Source organism: Lolium perenne, chromosome 5 (genome assembly GCF_019359855.2).
Source record: "Lolium perenne isolate Kyuss_39 chromosome 5, Kyuss_2.0, whole genome shotgun sequence".
Taxonomy (NCBI): Eukaryota; Viridiplantae; Streptophyta; class Magnoliopsida; order Poales; family Poaceae; genus Lolium; species Lolium perenne.
This window is the reverse complement of record NC_067248.2, coordinates 123,406,005-123,417,276: the sequence shown is the minus strand read 5'-3', so window position 1 is coordinate 123,417,276 and position 11,272 is coordinate 123,406,005.

The following is an 11,272-nucleotide window of genomic DNA, read 5'->3' as shown; positions in this document are numbered from 1 at the left end:
GTAACTCCAAGAGGGAGTATTTATGCTCGATAGTGGGTTCATGCCTCCATTGAATCTGGGACAGTGACAGAAAGTTATAAGGTTGTGGATGTGCTGTTGCCACTAGGGATAAAACATCGATGCTTTGTCTAAGGATATTTGTGTTGATTACATTACGCACCATACTTAATGCAATTGTCTGTTGTTTGCAACTTAATACCAGAAGGGGTTCGGATGATAACCTGAAAGTGGACTTTTTAGGCATAGATGCATGCTGGATGGCGGTCTATGTACTTTGTCGTAATGCCCTGATTAAATCTCATAGTACTCATCATGATATATGTATGTGCATTGTTATGCCTTCTTTATTTGTCAATTGCCCAACTGTAATTCGTTCACCCAACATGCTATTTATCTTATGGGAGAGACACCACTAGTGAACTGTGGACCCCGGTCCATTCTTTACATCTGAAATACAATCTACTGCAATTGTTCTTTACTGTTCTTCGCAAACAAACATCATCTTCCACACTATACGGTTAATCCTTTGTTTTCAGCAAGCCGGTGAGATTGACAACCTCACTGTTACGTTGGGGCAAAGTACTTTGATTGTGTTGTGCAGGTTCCACGTTGGCGCCGGAATCCCTGGTGTTGCGTCGCACTACACTCCGTCACCAACAACCTTCACGCGTTCCTTGACTCCTACTGGTTCGATAACCTTGGTTTCTTACTGAGGGAAAACTTGCTACTGTACGCATCACACCTTCCTCTTGGGGTTCCCAACGGACGTGTGTTAACTGCACGCATCAAGCACTTTTTCTGGCGCCGTTGCCGGGGAGATCAAGACACGCTGCAAGGGGAGTCTCCTACTTCCAATCTCTTTACTTTGTTTTTGTCTTGCTTTACTTTACTTTATTTGCTGCTTTGTTTACTCTTATATCAAAATACAAAAAAAATAGTTGCTAGCTTTACTTTATTTACTGTCTTGTTTGCGTTCTCTTTAAAAACACAAAAAAAAAAATTACTTGCGTTTACTATATTTACCTTTTGTTTATTTCATCATGTTTCCTCCTAAGTTCACTTTGAAAGACATACCGGTAGGACAAGGTTCTATCATTGGAAGAGGTAATATAGAAGATTTTTTCACTCATGTTAGTATAGTTGAAGATTTTGAAGATAGACACTTGGTAGAACTTGCTCCTACTTATGAAATTGCTGCCGCTTCTTTAGTACACATGTTGGAAGCTAGATTTATCAATCTCAACCCCATAATACAACATATGTTTCTTACACTCTCTGATATGAAGGAAGGAGAAAAGAAAGATTTTATCTTAGAAACCCTTCTTAAAGAATTTGGTGATGTAGCAAGAGAAGCTAGAAAAGTCTTTATTAAATATAAGATGCTTGGCCTTTATACCAATTTTGCTAATACTCTTGAAAAAATGTAAAAGGATAGATTAAAGTACACTAATGAAGTTAATTGTGAAGGGGAGATTAAGACATCAATACCTTGCAAGCTCTTAGGAATGTTCGAGGCACTAGAAAAGAATTATGGTTGGATTGTTCCTGAAAATTTGTTTGATGAGAATAGCAAGCCTAAGAGTAATGAAAAGGGGGCCTCTGAAACTTACATAGATAAGATACAATGCATAGTTGAGAAAACTCCAAACCCCTCTGTTGATGCTTCGTCTCTTGACAATACTTGATTCACACTTTCTGCGCCTAGCTGAAAGGCGTTAAGAAAAGCGCTTATGGGAGACAACCCATTATTTTACTTCTGCACTTTTGTTTTATATTTGAGTCTTGGAAGTTGTTACTACTGTAGCAACCTCTCCTTATCTTTATTTTATTGCATTGTTGTGCCAAGTAAAGTCTTTGATAGTAATGTTGATACTAGATTTGGATTACTACGCAGAAACAGATTTCTTACTGTCACGAAATTGAGCAGCCCCTTCTGTAGGAAACTTAGAAAAATCTGCCAATTTACGTGCGTGATCCTCAGCTATGTAAGCAACTTTCATTCAATTTGAGCATTTTCATCTGAGCAAGTTAAGTGCCCCAGAAAAATTCGTCTTTACGGACTGTTCTGTTTTGACAGATTCTGCCTTTTATTTCGCATTGCCTGTTTTGCTATGTTTGATGGATTTCTTTGTTCCATTAACTTTCAGTAGCTTTGTGCAATGTCCAGAAGTGTTAAGAATGATTATGTCACCTCTGAATATATGAATTTTCAATTATGCACTAACCCTCTAATGAGTTTGTTTCGAGTTTGGTGTGGAGGAAGTTTTCAAGGGTCAAGAGAGGAGGATGATACAATATGATCAAGAAGAGTGAAAAGTCTAAGCTTGGGGATGCCCCCGTGGTTCATCCCTGCATATTTTAAGAAGACTCAAGCATCTAAGCTTGGGGATGCCCAAGGCATCCCCTTCTTCATCGACAACTTATCAGTTCACCTCTAGTGAAACTATATTTTTATTCAGTCACATCTTATGTGCTTTACTTGGAGCGTCTGTTTGTTTTTGTTTTTGTTTGAATAAAATCGGATCCTAGAATTCTTTGTATGGGAGAGAGACACGCTCCGCTGTTTCGTATGAACACATATGTTCTTAGCTTTATTCTTAATGTTCATTGCGAAGGTTGAACTACTTCGTTCATTGTTATATGGTTGGAAACGAAAATTGCTTCATGTGGTAATTGGTATAATGTCTTGAATAATTTGATACTTGGCAATTTTTGTGCTCATATAGATCATGTTTAAGCTCTTGCATCATGTACTTTGCACCTATTAATGAAGAACTACATAGAGCTTGTTAAAATTTGGTTTGCATGATTGGTCTCTCTAAGTCTAGATATTCTCTGGTTAAGGTGTTTGAACAACAAGGAGATGATGTAAAGTCTTATAATGCTTACAATATGTTCTTATGTGAGTCTTGCTGCACCGTTTTATACTTGAGTTTGCTTCAAACAACCTTGCTAGCCTAGCCTTGTATTGAGAGGGAATTCTTCTCGTGCATCCAAATCCTTGAGCCAAATCCATGCCATTTGTGCCCACCATACCTACCTACTACATGGTATTTCTCTGCCATTCCAAAGTAAATTACTTGAGTGCTACCTTTAAAATTCTATTCTTTGCCTTTACAATACATAGCTCATGGGAAAATAGCCTTAAAAACTATTGTGGTGAAGAATATGTACTTATGTAAGTTATTTCTTAATAAGTTGCTTGTTGAGCGATAACCATGTTTCTGGGGACGCCATCAACTTTTACACCTTTGTTGAATATCATGTGAGTTGCTATGCATGTTCATCTTGTCTGAAGTAAGGGCGATTTTCATGATCAAATGGTTTGAGTATGCATATTGTTAGAGAAGAACATTGGGCCGCTAACTAAAGCCATGAATCATGGTGGAAGTTTCAGTTTGGACACAAATCCTCAATCTCTTATGAGAATATTATCTGTTGTTGAATGCTTAAGCATTGAAAGAGGAGTCCATTATCTATTGTCTATGTTGTCCCGGTATGGATGTCTAAGTTGAGAATAATCAAAAGCGAGAAATCCAATGCGAACTTTCTCCTTAGACCTCTGTACAGGCGGCATAGAGGTACCTCTGTGTGACACTTGGTTGAAACATATGCTATGCAATGATAATCCGTGTTAATCCAAGCTAATTAGGACAAGGTGCGAGCACTATTAGTATTCTATGCATGAGGCTTGCAACTTATAGGATATCTTATACATAACACATATGATTTATTACTACCGTTGACAAAATTGTTTCTATGTTTTCAAAATGAAAAGCTCTAGCACAAAAATAGTAATCCATGCTTCCCTCTGCGAAGAGCCTATCTTTTACTTTATTGTTGAGTCAGTTTACCCACTTCTTTCTATCTTAGAAGCAAACACTTGTGTAAACTGTGTGCATTGATTCTTACATATTTACCTATTGCACTTGTTATATTACTTTGTGTTGACAATTATCCATGAGATATATATGTTGAAGTTGAAAGCAACCGCTGAAACTTATATCTTCCTTTGTGTTGCTTCAAAGCTTTCTACTAAGAATTTATTGCTTTATGAGTAACTCTTATGCAAGTCTTATTGATGCTTGTCTTGAAAGTATTATTCATGAAAAGTCTTTGCTATATGATTCAGTTGTTTACTCATTGTCTTCACCATTGCTTCGAATCGCTGCATTCATCTCATGTGCTTTACAATAGTATTGATCAAGATTATGATAGCATGTCACTTCAGAAATTATCTTTGTTATCGTTTACCTACTCGAGGGCGAGTAGGAACTAAGCTTGGGGATGCTTGATACGTCTCAAACGTATCTATAATTTCTTATGTTCCATGCTACTTTTATGATGATACTCACATGTTTTATACACATTATATGTCATTATTATGCATTTTCCGGCACTAATCTATTGACGAGATGCCGAAGAGCCAGTTGCTATTTTCTGCTGTTTTTGGTTTCAGAAATCCTACAAAGGAAATATTCTCGGAATTGGACGAAATCAACGCCCAGGGTCTTATTTTTCCACGAAGCTTCCAGAATACCGAAAGGATTACGAAGTGGGGCGACGAGGCGCCGCCACGCCAGGGCCGCGCGGCCAGGCTAGGGCCCGCGCCGCCCTGGTGTGTGGGGCCCTCGTGTCGCCCCTAAACCTACCCTTCCGCCTACTTAAAGCCTTCGTCGCGAAACCCCCAGTACCGAGAGCCACGATACGGAAAACCTTCCAGAGACGCAGCCGCCGCCAATCCCATCTCGGGGATTCAGGAGATCGCCTCCGGCACCCTGCCGGAGAGGGGAATCATCTCCCGGAGGACTCTTCATCGCCATGATCGCCTCCGGATCGATGTGTGAGTAGTTCACCCCTGGACTATGGGTCCATAGCAGTAGCTAGATGGTTGTCTTCTCCTCATTGTGCTATCATGTTAGATCTTGTGAGCTGCCTATCATGATCAAGATCATCTATTTGTAATGCTACATGTTGTGTTTGTTGGGATCCGATGAATATGGAATACTATGTCAAGTTGATTATCAATCTATCATATATGTTGTTTATGTTCTTGCATGCTCTCCGTTGCTAGTAGAGGCTCTGGCCAAGTTGATACTTGTAACTCCAAGAGGGAGTATTTATGCTCGATAGTGGGTTCATGCCTCCATTGAATGCAGGACAGGTGTGAGAAAGTTATAAGGTTGTGGATGTGCTGTTGCCACTAGGGATAAAACATCGATGCTTTGTCTAAGGATATTTGTGTTGATTACATTACGCACCATACTTAATGCAATTGTCTGTTGTTTGCAACTTAATACCAGAAGGGGTTCGGATGATAACCTGAAAGTGGACTTTTTAGGCATAGATGCATGCTGGATGGCGGTCTATGTACTTTGTCGTAATGCCCTGATTAAATCTCATAGTACTCATCATGATATATGTATGTGCATTGGTATGCCTTCTTTATTTGTCAATTGCCCAACTGTAATTCGTTCACCCAACATGCTATTTATCTTATGGGAGAGACACCACTAGTGAACTGTGGACCCCGGTCCATTCTTTACATCTGAAATATAATCTACTGCAATTGTTCTTTACTGTTCTTCGCAAACAAACATCATCTTCCACACTATACGGTTAATCCTTTGTTTTCAGCAAGCCGGTGAGATTGACAACCTCACTGTTACGTTGGGGCAAAGTACTTTGATTGTGTTGTGCAGGTTCCACGTTGGCGCCGGAATCCCTGGTGTTGCGTCGCACTACACTCCGTCACCAACAACCTTCACGTGTTCCTTTACTCCTACTGGTTTGATAACCTTGGTTTCTTACTGAGGGAAAACTTGCTACTGTACGCATCACACCTTCCTCTTGGGGTTCCCAACGGACGTGTGTTAACTGCACGCATCAGTTGCAGATCTTTTGATAGACGAGTGAGTTACGATGATTAGGGTTACGAGTCTATCCTCAACATGCTCGCTTGTGGCACATGAAGACAAAGGACTCCATGTTGTTAAGTTTGTTCGTTGTGAAACTCTGATGATATGCTATCCTTGTGCTATGTAATTTGTAATTCTTTATGTAAATTCTGTATCATACGGTGTAATAAAGACCTTTATTTTTTGGTATTACATCTTGTACTCTGTGCTAGCGATTGATCCAGTGACTAACACATATACACACAAAAATCGACACCTTAAAAGGTGAGGTCGTTACAGATGACTACTATTCCTAAATGTTGTCCTGCACTTGTGGAGATGGGACAATAGTTCCAACCTTCGCTCGACATTTTTTTTAGAAATCAATACTACATATATTTATACTAGCAAATATTACATGGTACAGATACAATGCGATGTCTCTAGCAATTACAAAATTAAGTTTAAAAAAGAGCAATTCTTCTAGATCTTCAAACTATTTCTTCTTCCATGAAACAAGCTTGTACTTTTCTAAATGCAGCCGAGTGCAGATACCAAACCATAGACATGTAAATACCGAAGAAGGTTCTTGCATAATTTTAATTTAAGTCAGAATGCTAAGGGTATGTGCACGTGCACAACCGCTAAAATAGTTAATCAACATCGGCAAGAGTACCAACATCAGTATGTCAGGAAAAAGTAACCGAACTGCTTGGTGAACATCATTGTGGATCCAAGTGTATGAATCACCATTGTCAAGGACATAGCAGTCGAGACAAATATTGTGAGGACAATCTTCCTCGCGGAAACCATGAGAAAAGATCCATGAACAATATGGCGAAGCCAGATTTGAAGTCCTAGAGAAATTTAATCTTCCAACATTATCATTGACGCTAGAAAGGAGCTCTCATCGTCGAATATAGGATCGAATATCATTTATTGTGGACTCATATATGCGAAGGGGAACAAGAAGAAGAGTACTAAAACCTTAACCAAGTTCATGTAAGAATACTAATATTATTAAAACTCAACACATAGATTGAATTTTCCACCAACAAGGGTACACATTGTCACCACCCTTCAATGACGTCGGCAATGCATTTACGCACAACATTTTCTGTCTTAGATTCAGAGAAGATTGTGATAATCACGAGGAATATGCCTCGTTCTTGTGCTGATAAAGCAACCGGTAACTATTTTCTCCTACCGAAGCTTAGAGCGGCTTTGGTATCCTGGGCTCCCCTTGGCAAAAGCAACTCGTTTGGTTGAGTTCCCAGGCTCGCCCACGTGGTTGCACATCACGGTTCTTAAACCACCATTGAGCCTAGCCCCAGAGGAACGTCTGAATCTTTCGTTTCCAGCGAGCCACCCACATCTCGCGCCGAGGTGATGCAAAAGCGAATATTTCGTTGCACGAGCGGGACAAAGAGGGAGATGGCGTGAGCTGCGGCGCGCAGCGATTAAAAGCAAAAAGTGGGGCAGGAAGGATTCAGTCACCTCCCGCCGTTCCCCCTCTATTTCTACCCCTCACTCACCACCCGGTTCGAATCCTCCACTCTCCCCCCAATTTTGAGCTCCACCTCTCGGTGGCAAGCAGGTAAGCGATACACACATCTCTGGTCAGTGACGGTGACGACGGCGGCGACTGCATCTTGGCTTCATCTTCTTCCTCATGTATATCTTCTTCACCTCCGTCGATGACTCTAAGGAATCCCTCACCCTGGTTGCTCAGTTAGGGTTAGATCTTGGTTAGGAGTTGTCAGATTTGCCTAGGGGTTTGATCTTGCTAGTGTTTAATATGATGCAGGGCTTCCTTGTCTGTCCTCTAGGGTTTGTATTGTTAACATATGCATCGTTGTTGGTAGGGTTAGTCCTAAATAGGGCGATTTATCATGATCTTGCTAGGGTTTGTGTTGTCCACATTTGCCATGTATTGCTTGTCTGTAATAGCATGATGTTGCTATGGTTTGTATTGTCCATATTTTCCATGTCTTTGTTCCTAAGTAGATTCATGTTCTATGTACTACGATCTATGTATGACTCCTTCTGTGATGACTTTACCTAGGCCCTTGTCTACGTTGGGGACTCCCATATCCCGTCGCAAGTTCCCGATTCACAACCCATCTGTGACTCCAAGGTGTCAATCATCCCTTTGTTGGCCGGTAAGGGGCATGTGGCTGATCTCGTGGCTCAAGTAGCGGTAGAGGTGGTGACATAGGCATCCCCAATGGGCCTGCCGAAGATAGTACCCGGGGTTTACTGAAGGCCCACGACCCGAAGTTTATAAAGCCCAGAAGCCCAGTTATGAGATAGTTGGGAAAGATAGAGTTGTATTAGGAATAATGATTTGTAACTATTACGGGACGAACTCAAAGAGTCTCCCGGACTTTGTAACTTGTACATCACGAAACCCTCGGCTCCGCCTCCTATATAAGGGGGAGTCGAGGGACAAAGAGAGGATCGATTTCATTGTCAACACAACCCTAGTTTCTTAGCAGTCGAGTACTTTTCTGGCTGAACCTTCGAGATCTACTTGCCCTTTACTTCCCTGAAAACCCTAGTCTACAATCTGTAGGCATTGACAAGTCAATACCTTGTAAATTGGCGCCGTCTGTGGGAGTTAGAGGCGACAAGGAGCTGATCTCGATGGCACGCTCAACATCGTCGACGTCTTCGGTGGCAAGCAACGCGATGGACAGAGGTAAACAGATCGAAACTGGTCTAGTCAATTTTGTTCCTCACCCGCCCTCCCGTTTGGATGCATATGCGTATCTAGAGGATCCTATGGAGATGGCGTTCGGAAGGTTCCACTTCCGCGTCGGAAAAGAGGGATCACATCGTCTCGAGGTTCCGATTTCGTCGGGATCGTCAGCGGCCGACTCAGATCTTCCGGAATCGTCGTCATCGTTCGAGACGGGAGCCGAGGAGATCTCGCCACCATGCTTTTTCAAGACTGCGACAAGCGAAGAACTCATCAAGATCTTCGGCAGCATGTCCTTCGAGTTGTCTGCGGACTCCAATATAAGCATCGATTCAGACAGCGTCGATAGCTTCAACTTCATGGACAGATCCACGTCTGTTAGGGAGGTCTTCACCGATCTATACGACGGTGTCACCAACCCCGACGAAAGCCAAACTTCAAAATACCATCAAATCTATGTAATTGGAGAAGCGAGTCGCCCACAAGAGGAGACATCTGAGGCTTTCGATGATGCGGGAAATCCGTACATCGATCTCGCTGATCTTATGCGAGGTTTAGGCACCAAATACATCGGACCTGCAACGCGACAGATGGTGCAACTTCCGCAAGCGGTTTGGGACAGAGTCGCAAAAGCTATCGATGGCACAGAGCCAATGACTACGGCTGCCACAGCTGAAGAGTTGCAAGCATACCAATATAGACTTGCCCGTGCTGGACGAGAACTCGAAAAACAAAAAGCTGAGCTTGATAGGAGGATAGCCGCAGCTTCCGAGTCAAGCAGGCGAAGAGCTGAGCTGAGTCGACAATCAGGTACTTCGGGAGGAGATAGTCACAGAGCAGCTCGCAATAGGGCAAGGTCTCAGTTGCAGCATATACCTGAAGCTGAGAGGGAGAACCTAGTCCAAAACCTCGACATGTCCTTTATGTCGATAGATACAAGGGGGGATATTATTCCAAAGAAACCAGAAGATGGATATATGGCGACCCAGGCTTTCATCCTGGCGTCCAGGCCACCTCCCGGAGATCCAAGAGAAGCATTATACAATATGGCCATGGCAGGAGTTGGAGCCATGGGAACAGCGTTCGCGGGTACAAGCACGCCTCCTGAAGGCACTGCAAGGCAAAATAGTCCACGACCTACAGTAGTGGTGCAAGATCCTCCGAGAACGAGTGGTGCAAGAGATACAGCGACACATGCAAGGGTCGACAGAGCGCAACAAGAAAGAAGGGAACGTCGACATTCACCAGAGGTCGATGAGGAAGATATGTGCGGGCTCCCTTGTTTCACTCGAAGAGTTCGCAAAACGCGGGTTCCATCTGGTTTCAAGTTACCCGACAACTATAAAAAGTTTGATGGCCTGCAAGATCCCGAGGATTGGCTAGTTGACTATCTGGAGACAGTAAAACTGATGGGTGGAACCAGGGCAACAGCCATGCAAAGTATCCAGGTGCACTTGAGTGGAGCAGCGCGGTCATGGATAAAGAAGTTACCATCTGGATCTATCGACAGTTGGGAAAATTTTGAAGACATGTTCGTGAAAAATTTCCTATCTACATGCAAGAAAGTTGTGTCAATAGAGCAGCTACGGGCTTGTAGACAGAAGTATGATGAGTCGATGAGGACCTACATCCAGAGGTGGAACATTATCAAAAATTCGGCAGAGAACATATCTAATGAGCGAGCAATATACGCGTTTGTTGTTGGGATCTGAAGAAAGGATCTAGTCGAGGATTTGGGAAGAACTAACCCGAAAACAATAGCAGCACTCATGGAAATAGCGAACTGCTGGGCAGATGGAGAGGATTTTGTTCACAACAAACGGCATAGGTCGCTTGAGGATGAGCGCAATCGAAACTTTCCAAATAGACGACGATTTTCTCGCCAGTTCTCAGATTATGACGCTCCCGGCCAAATATCGGCTGGTTTTCGAGGAAATAGCGGAGGTAATAGTCGGGATGATTATCAGAAAAGTGGTGAGCAGCGTAACGATTACAAGGATAGCTCCCGCCCCAACAGGCAAAATAATGGACCGAGGTTCCAAAGGCCGTACGTATGACCCGAAGATCTCTTGAACGGGCCATGTCAAATGCACTTCTTCCTCGACAATAAAGAAAAGAGGCAGTCAGGGCATCTGCAGAAGGATTGCCGAACTTTCCTAGCATTACACAGATATGCAGGGCATACCAGCATGCAGGCAGTAAACAGAAACCCCCAGGGGCCAAGGAGTGAGATCCATCTTCCACCTCCTCCCGCAATCACGAACAAAAATCGACACCAGTTGCAATTGGCCGCAGCTCCACAACCGCCTCCTTATATCGACACCAATGGTGCGGTCTCGATGATTCAGAAGGCCATGCCATCCAACAGAGCTCAAAAAGTAATTTCGCGACAAGTCTTCATGGCAGAAAAGATGCCTCCACCAACAATCGAATACCTGAATTGGTCGGGACAGAACATTGGCTTCACCATAGCGGACCACCCGCAGCAAGTCCCTCGACCAGGGCAATCATCTTTGATCTTACTAGCGGTGATCGCAGGATTCGACGTTTCACGAGTATTCATAGATGGAGGCCACAGTTTAAACCTCATGTATGCAGATACATTGAGGAAGATGAATATATCCTTGGCAAACCTAAAACCAACCGACACGCGTTTCCATGGTATTACACCAGA